Source organism: Protomyctophum bolini (genome assembly GCF_963924005.1).
Source record: "Protomyctophum bolini genome assembly, chromosome: 15".
In the NCBI taxonomy this organism is placed as follows: domain Eukaryota; kingdom Metazoa; phylum Chordata; class Actinopteri; order Myctophiformes; family Myctophidae; genus Protomyctophum; species Protomyctophum bolini.
Genome location: NC_137876.1, coordinates 25,969,631 through 25,979,003, shown reverse-complemented (window position 1 = coordinate 25,979,003; position 9,373 = coordinate 25,969,631).

Sequence of the window (9,373 nt, the reverse complement as noted above, 5' to 3'; positions counted from 1 at the left end):
TTTCCTCCTTCCTCTCTCAATGCTTTCGTCTCACGCCTTGTACGAAATTGCATTGCATTTGCCTCGCTCATTCATAGCAGGATAATTATATGGCATTATAGAGCCATGTGAGACAACCAGAGTCCTCTCAGAAAGCCGGGACTAGCGGTTAGCCCAGTGGGCTACAGCAGCGGGGCTAAAGAAGGCTGCTCTGCGGGGAGACTGGAGCTAACGCTAAGGCTAACGATGCTACGTTTGAGGTGCAGGATCAAAGCACCACATTCTGGCCAGAGTCTTAGCTGTTTATTGGCTCACGGGAAACACACCGGTGGGTCTCAAAGTGTTGTCCAGGCACCCTCATGGTTCCTTGACGGGGTTTGAAACGGCCCCTTACGTGGGTAGCATGGCATTGGTTTGACCTCCCGTTAGTCCGACCATTACAAACACTATCCCAAACCCTAACATAACACTAACCTCACAGGAAGCCACAGGTGATTTGTAACCTGCAGCACGGGTGATTTGTAACCCGCAGCACGGGTGATTTGTAACCACAGGTCGGACTAACAGGAGGTCTGTAACTCAGAGTTATGGGAGTCCTTGGAATTAAAAATGTTTGAGAGCCACTGGGCTACAGAAAATGGAACAGGGACTTCATACACCTGTGAAGAGTCATTGGAAAGATGTCTTTCCAATATGGCTACTGTGCATATAAGCCCAGGCTATTATGCTATGCATCTTTTTCTTTCCTTAATGGAGATAGAGTGCCATTCCAATTGCATGCCAGTACATCTATACAATCATTTCATCAATAGGCTGGGTGCCGGATCCAACAGAGTAACAAATAAGAAATAAAAAGCACGCTTTTTTCTGCTCCCAGAAATATATTTACTTAATGTAGTCCAGACTCTTTTTATTTCTTACCTCGCGCTCTTATCATACATCATCATCTCATTCCGGCCAATCACAATTTGCGCCCTCACTTTTCTGTCCTCACTTTTTGAGGGCCGCCTATATCCAGCTTTGATATGTTCACAAACGTTGTCCTGTCCTACAGTGACCTACACAAACATTAAATATGCATTGAGAATAAATGGAACGTTTTACGTCATAGTGTCTGACTCTGAGCAAATAGACAATAGACAAATAGAAATAATATGTAGTTTCTATTTCACGCCATGATGATGTACGATCAAGAGCGCCCCTCACTTCACACAGGTGTGATTTTTATCATCAATACGTACTTTACTCAGCCAATCAAATCATCTCAATTCTGTGATCAGCCAATCAAATCATCGCTATGATTCACACACACACACAAAGCCCATGGGCATAGGAGGGGCTATAGCGCACCTCAAGGATAATATTTCTGCATTAATTAGGTCAATGTTCTACTTCAGGGCTGGGCAACTTTGACGATAGAGAGGGCCACTCTATTTCCACACTCACTCCAGAGGGCCACATTGCATATTACTGTCGTAGACAAAGTAGTAGAAAAAATAGCTGATCTACAAGCTTGTAGATCGGCTATTTTTGCTATATTTTAATTGAAATCCCGGAATATTTCTTTTGCCATTTTTGAATTTAATTTCAAATGCATTTAGTTATAGTTATGTTAACTTTATGAATTAAATACAAATACATTGGACAATAACGGCCTGGGCCGTGGCTCAGCGGTCCAGGCACCTTGGCTGGTAATCCAGTCTGGCAGTGTGCCGTGTTAGGATATTGTGCTCTGGGGCAGCAGAGGATTTCACATATATATACATCAGTCATATCATTCCACCTCATGCACACATGGTTTGTTTATTTGTTTTATTATGTTGGCACCGCCTCTACGTCACAACATTGGAGGCCGGCCACTGGAAGTACGACGTCATAAAATAGACGTCATCACAACGGGACGGGAGACGGAGGAAATGTTTGGACAGCACGGTGTCTAGAGAGTGAGGCAACTGTTAGGGGGACGCGATTCAGTGTTACCGACCTGCACATACGAAGGCCACCGACCAGCTGCACTGGACTAGAATAGAAGCCACGGATGGATAGCGCTGTCCTACGTCGGCCTATAGTTTAAAGTGGGTTGTGAGTATAGTGGAGCTTCGCGTAGTGGGAAGGTTTCCTGACGGTCACTTGTTGCCATCCTGTGTCGGCGCTGTGCCACGACTAATAAAAACAGAAAATACCCTACGGGGAACAAAAACAGAAGAAAACCAACGAAAGCTATAACAACATTATCTACGCGGGTTGTTATCCCCGCGCCTGAACGACTACCGATCCAGCACCTCGCTTCGGCTGTGGGCCAACGACAGAGCTGGCCGTAGCCAACGGGTGAGTGGACCGGGGGTGTTGTTGATATGGGAGACGGTGCCGTTTTTGATTTAGTTTGACACATGCACGCTCACACGCACACACGACCATCCACGTCTTTTAGGTCAGGGTAGCTCCTAGTTTGCTGTTAATTATCGAGCCCTGGGAGCAACCCGTGACAGCCGCGGGTTCGACTCCCGATCCCGACGGCCTTTACTGCATGTCTTCCCCCCATCTCTCTCCCCATTTCCTGTCAGCCTACTGTCTATCCCTCCATAAAAAATATAAAATAAAGGCGAAAGCCACAAAAAAAAGACAATAACATTTTAATACTAGTAATTAGCTGAAATCAATAATATATGAATGTTCGGTTATTAACCTGCATGCGTGATGCTGAGGCCGCCAGTTGCCCATGTATGTTCTACATATCCTGAACGTGCAGTGGGAAGTATACTGAAAGCTGTGTATGTATAACATCATATGGTCCAAGTTTATTCACCGTATACTGACTTATGTCAAACCATGAAAGACAAACTCCTAAAATCCTTTAATGCAAAGCTCCTTATGGATTATCCCGTATACGTACAAACAATGTATAGCGCGCGCACACACACACACACACACACACACACACACACACACACACACACACACACACACACACACACACACACACACACACACACACACACACACACACACACACACACACACACACACACACACACACACACACACACACACACCTCTATCTCCATCCTCTATACCCCTCCTCAGTCCTCACTCTTCCTCTGTCTCTCTCCTCAGTTTGATTGACAGGAGGACCAGATGCTGCTGTATAACCAGGTAATGTGATCTGCAGGGCCCATCTGCTCCCAACTCACTTCAATTCACACTTCACACACACACACACACACACACACACACACACACACACACACACACACACACCCACACAAGTGCGCACGCTCGCGGAGGCAGACTCACACCCAATGACACACACATGCACATACCGTATAAAAAGACACACCCACACACAGCCAGGCACAAACAAATATAGACACACACACACACACACACACACACACACACACACACACACACACACCTCTGACAAGCAGACAAAAACACAGACAGACAGACAGACAAGACAACCCAGGGGTCTACTAATCATTAAAAACAGAAAAGACTTGATGTCATCTTCCAAAAACAATGATGTCATTTCACTCATGTTGGTGTCAAATTGACTGTGCTGATCGCCCTCAGAGGGGAGGGGAGGGGGGGGGGGGGGGGGGAGAGAGAGAGAGAGAGAGAGAGAGAGAGAGAGAGAGAGAGAGAGAGAGAGAGAGAGAGAGAGAGAGAGAGAGAGAGAGAGGAGAGACAACGTGGTAGGATATAGAGGTATACTTGTCCATCTAAACATTTACACACATGTCTGATCCATGACCAAGCTGGCTACTGCTGACAGTGTTGTCATTCACGCATGTGATTCTTTTCTATATATCAAGCAATACTTTCATTAAGCCATACATTGACATGCCTCTGCAAAAATAGCTGTAAATAATGGTCAATTAGATTAAATAAATGCACAATGTGTGTGTGTGTGTGTGTGTGTGTGTGTGTGTGTAGGGGGGGTCACATGTTTCTGATCATATTGTTTTTTTTTTTCCATTTTTCGATACTTCATACTAGAGGACAAACCCTGCGTGATTAACTCATTACAATTATTTTACAGCTTTTTAGTTACTAGTCACTTTTCAGATTTATCAAAAAAAGTAATTTTACTTTGGTACTAGTATATTTTGATACCATTACTCTATACTTTTACTCAAGTATAATGTTGAAAACAGGCCTTTCATGTGAGTATTTTTGCTATAGTAAATGATCAGTTCTGAGTAACTTCTTCCACCACTGGACCGGTAGGTCTCCCCTGTATACTCTGAGTGTTTCCTTCCCACATATTAGCTCATTCATTCATATGTTCATTTGGGAGGGACAGCACATAATGATGAACACCACACTACAAATATAATGCAATGTAAATAGCCAGATTTAGCAAGAATGCTAATTCCCATTCATTGTCCACTCCACATACAAAAAACAAGCAACATCCCTAAAAGGGTGCAAACAAAAGCAAAAGAGAGAAAATAAATCCGTGTCACACAGAACACAGAACCACATTCAAATGATCAAAGTTAGGTGATTACAAGGTGACTTCTCACTCACACAACAATGCATTGTCTTCAAGGACGAGCTTCATTTTCACAAACCATACTAATTTAAACAATTAGCATTGCAGAAGGACTATCGCCAGCAGCAAAACATATAGTCTACTAAACTAAACAATGCCAAAACTCCCAAAACTAGCCTACAGACCCCAAGTTAGACCCCAATAGTGCTATACCTCTTCCTCGTCGGGTTATACTGTATAGTGGGGAACGTGGACATTTTAATGTCCCCGTGTACCAGTAGGGGCACCATTGAGCCACATCTAGGGCATGAATCATATTTCTAGAGCTTGGTACATGACAAGGAATGTTGTTTCGGTACAACAAACAGAACTGGCAAATTAGCAATAAGCACAATCTCTCATCAGCGTTCCTTCTGCTGTCTCTCCTACAATACACTGTCTACTGCCAACGTGCTGTCCTATTAGTGTCCCTGTCCCCTCCTAGTATCACTTAAGCATGCAGTGCCACGCACGCACGCACACACGCACAGAAACCATAACTTCTATTAACCATCCCCCAGGGATGTACTACTGATACATGCAGGCCCTCTCCTTTTTTCCCCCATCTACACCAAATATTGCTGAAAATACCCGACCCGCAAGCTCACAACATAATGCATTGTGAGCTTGTAGATCTGCTATTTCCCCCCAAAAACGCTGCTCTAGAATAGGAACAGTAGGGTGCATGTGGTTTAAATGCATGTACTGTATTCCCACAGTCTATATGGGAAGACTCTAATCGCTACCTGCCCTCTATGCCCAGTGCTATAGAACAACCACAGGCTAACCGCTAAGTGGCGACAGCTAATTATTTACCATATGCCTATATGGTAAATAGGTAAATAGGTCCCTACAGGACCTATCATGTTGTTTAGCTATTAGTGCCGGTTGGTGCACAGCTCCTAGCTTGGCACCAGGGGCCTTAAATTGCGGTGGCATTTCCAGAGGGGTAATTATTACAAACCGGTTAGCAAATACCACTTAGCCATGGCTGGAGGTCAGCGGGATTATGGGAAAGTGAGTTTTTAAGGTGAGGTGTGTTGTGGATAATGATAGACTGAAGTTGGCTGTATTTGACTATTTGCTCAGAGGGTCACAGTTTCACGCTAGACTCCGACGCCGTTCATTTCCTCTGGCTCCCTCATTGTTGCCCGCTCCCTCCTCTCTTCCTGTTGTTCATATACATGCTACTTTCTCTGTCTCGTTCACCCATGTCTCCCTCTCTCTCTGTACTCTGGTTTTCTTTGCTACCTTCTTCCCCTCCAAGATGGCCCTGGATCTCTCTCTGACCCCTGCACAGGTCGGGCACCAGTGGTGGTACATTTACCCATGCAAGTATACTGTACTGTTCTTTATTTATTTTTTCTCTCTTTTTAATAATTTTGTAGGCCTACAATTTTGAGGTACCTTTACTTGGCTCTAGTATTTCAATACTTTTAATGACATAATGATATCGCCACAAGGAACCCGAGAACCTGCAAACATGGTGTTACAGAAGGCTGTTGAAAGGTCATTTTAAGTGTTACAATAAATGCATTTTGGACATCTACAGATACCGTAGACCACTTGTTTGTTCTGACACCATTGGCTATCACTATCGACTGACAGGTCTGTCTTCATGGCTCACTGACTGGCCTGATTCTATGACCGAGTGAATGACTGACCTAACAATGACAGACAGACAGACAGACAGACAGACAGACAGACAGACAGACAGTGAGTGGCCTTTCACCTTCTGAAATCACAGACCCCTGCCAGGGCAGTGAGGGCACATGTTTGCACACTTACAAATTGACACTCATCCGCACGCACGCACGCAGACACACAGGTTGCATTGATGCTGTTGACTGAAGCCATGCGATGACTGACACACCACTCCAACTGTTGGACAAACTCTCTCTCTCTGGACCTCTCTCTCGTTTTCTCTCTCTCTCTCTCTCTCTCTCTCTCTCTCTCTTAAGGTTAACAAAAGAGACAGCTGGTCTTGTGGAGTGACTGACAGTCACAATCTACCAAACGGTACCTTAAAATATGACGCAACACACATAAAAACATGAAGGTGTCCGCACACACACACACACACACACACACACACACACACACAGGTGTTCCATGCTGGTTTGAAGGAACGGCTAATGGCTATAGAAGGTCGCTTCAACCAATCAGATTGCTTCCTCGAAACGACCTGTTCTCTCCTGTTATCTTTGAACAAAGTGTTCTGTGTGACTAATCCCTCGTAGGTCCAAATGCCAACAACATGAAAGTATCAGCGTCCGCCGTCCATGTCATAATAGGAGACCTTTCAGCGAAAGCAGCAGATCTGCGACTCGTTGTGAGCATTTGAGTGGCTAATGGCTATTTTTGAGGGGAGCTAGTCCCTCCTATATACAGCTTTTGACCCCACACGTCTCAATATTTGCCATTGACAATGAATGGAGGAATTAGATCAAATGTGTGATTACTTACTTTAAGATACTTGGTGTTTGGAGGAGATAAAGGAGGCCTGGGTACATGCTAATCAATTCTCCAAAATAACTTCTCAAATCCATGTTGTAACCTTCACATTTCCATTGGTTAGCAGAGATAAATGCACACATTTGACCGTGCCACTCTACAGTATCTCTCCCTCGCCCCCCCCTCTCTCTCTCTCTTTCTCTGATGTGATCCAGTCCTGCTAATAGACTCTCTCTCTCATGGTAATCTGGGTCTAAATACTGACAAACTGAGTGGACAAATAAAGTGAGGAGTCAATAAGCAGCTTCTCCACTGAGCCAGGCAGGAAGACATTCATTACATCACAGGCAGGAAATCAATCACAACCTCCAAACCTGATTACACAAACAACACTGTTACAGTTGTGAGGAGGTGGGGAGAGAGAGAGGATGTATAACTATATCGATGTATAACTATCTCTGACAGAAAATGCACAATCTTTTTTATAGTTTCACAAGATAGTATGTATGTAACACAGCTCTGTTTACATGTTTATTTTATTGTTTTATCTTGATTGTTTTGTTCCACTTTTGCTTTGGCAAGTTTTCTCATGCCAATAAAGCTCCTTTGAATTGAATTTAGAGAGAAAGAGAGAGAGAGAGAGGGAGGGGGGGGGGGGTCATTGATGGTGTATAAATGACGATTCTATTTGTTTTGTCAGTGGAAGAGAGACCTCCAGACCACATGTCTGTGGTCTGGGTCAGATCCCACCACTGTATATACTCTCTCTCTCTCTCTCTCTCTCTCTCTCTCTCTCTCTCTCAGTTAAAACCATATACTTTAAAGCAAACCAGGTAAAATAAACTGTTTCTCTATACCGCAGCTACCGAGTACGTGTGTGCAACCCCACTTTGAAATGAATACAACAAGATTTAAAGTGGTACCGCCATTAAACCGACAAATCTGGCCGTTGAATCACTTAACACTGACTGAAAAAACGGACTGAAATAAAATATCAGAACCGGAAAAACAGTTACAAACAATGGGAGAGACAGGGAGGGAGATGAAAGAGAGAGAGAGAGAGAGAGAGAGAGAGAGAGAGAGAGAAAGAGCAAGGGGGGGGGGGATGAGAGAGAAGGAAAGACAAGTGAGAGTAAAAGGAATAGGGAAAATAGGGAAGAAAGAAGGAAAGATTCTAGCTTGAGAGAACCTCTAGTGCCCCCCCCCCCCCTCCTGTGGTGGTCGTCTCTGATTGGATCAGGCAGATCGGGTGTCAATTACACCCAGGAAGTGGCGTCTTGAGCGCGCTCACAAGACATCTGTCCTCATATTAGCACTGGCACAACCGCTAAAACGCACGCACGCATGCACGCACATACAAGCACACGCACCCACATACTCGCGCACACACACGCGCACACACACACACACACACACACACACACACACACACACACACACACACACACACACACACACACACACACACACACACACACACACACACACACCATTAAAGATTCATACACAGGGCTTTTAAAGTGGGTGGGGGTAAGCATGTGGGGTGGTGGTGGTGTCTGCGTTTGTGTGTGTGTGTGTGTGTGTGTGTGTGTGTGTGTGTGTGTGTGTTCAGTGAAAGCTGCCCATTTCAGGGGGAAAATATTGTTATTGATCCTTCATTTGAGACGAAACTGAAGCCGTTAAGTTGTTCTTTGTGTTAAGAAGATTTTTAAGTGTCTCTTCGCCACCGGACACGCACATGCACACACATGCACACACATGCACACGCGCACACACACACACACACGCACACACACACAGGCATATTATGGTCTGGTGTGTTGTCGTCACGGCGACAGGGCCAAGTGGAGTTATGAAGATGAAGTGATGTTGGGATGTAATTGATCTGCGCCTTTTTAGTTTTTATTCCTGGTTATTGATCGACCGACGCTGACAATATTGATACGAGCAGAACAGCAAGACAGCTCAATAATAACACTGATATCAACAGACGACAGGAGAGAGAGGGAGAGAGAGAGAGGGAGAGAGAGAGAGAGAGAGAGCGAGAGAGAGAGAGAGATAGAGAGAGAGTGGAGGAAGAGAGAGAGAGAGAGAGCAGCTTGTCTCTCTTTGAGTTTGAGTATTTCGGTTTGGCCTCCATCTTGTTTTGAAGCCTTGCTGCTCAACTTTTAGAAAGATTACATCACCCATTGACATGACATTGGCAGTGACATGACTACAGTACATCCAACTATACTACTATCAAATCAAACTTTATGTATGAAACAAATTTAAAATAGCCGAAGCTGACCAACAGTGTTAACAACAGCGATAATACTTGTTATTGTTGTTGTCGGGCAGAAACCTCTTGTATGTAAAAAAGTATAGCAGATCCACACGCTCCGAACGTGGCGTGAAGCGACA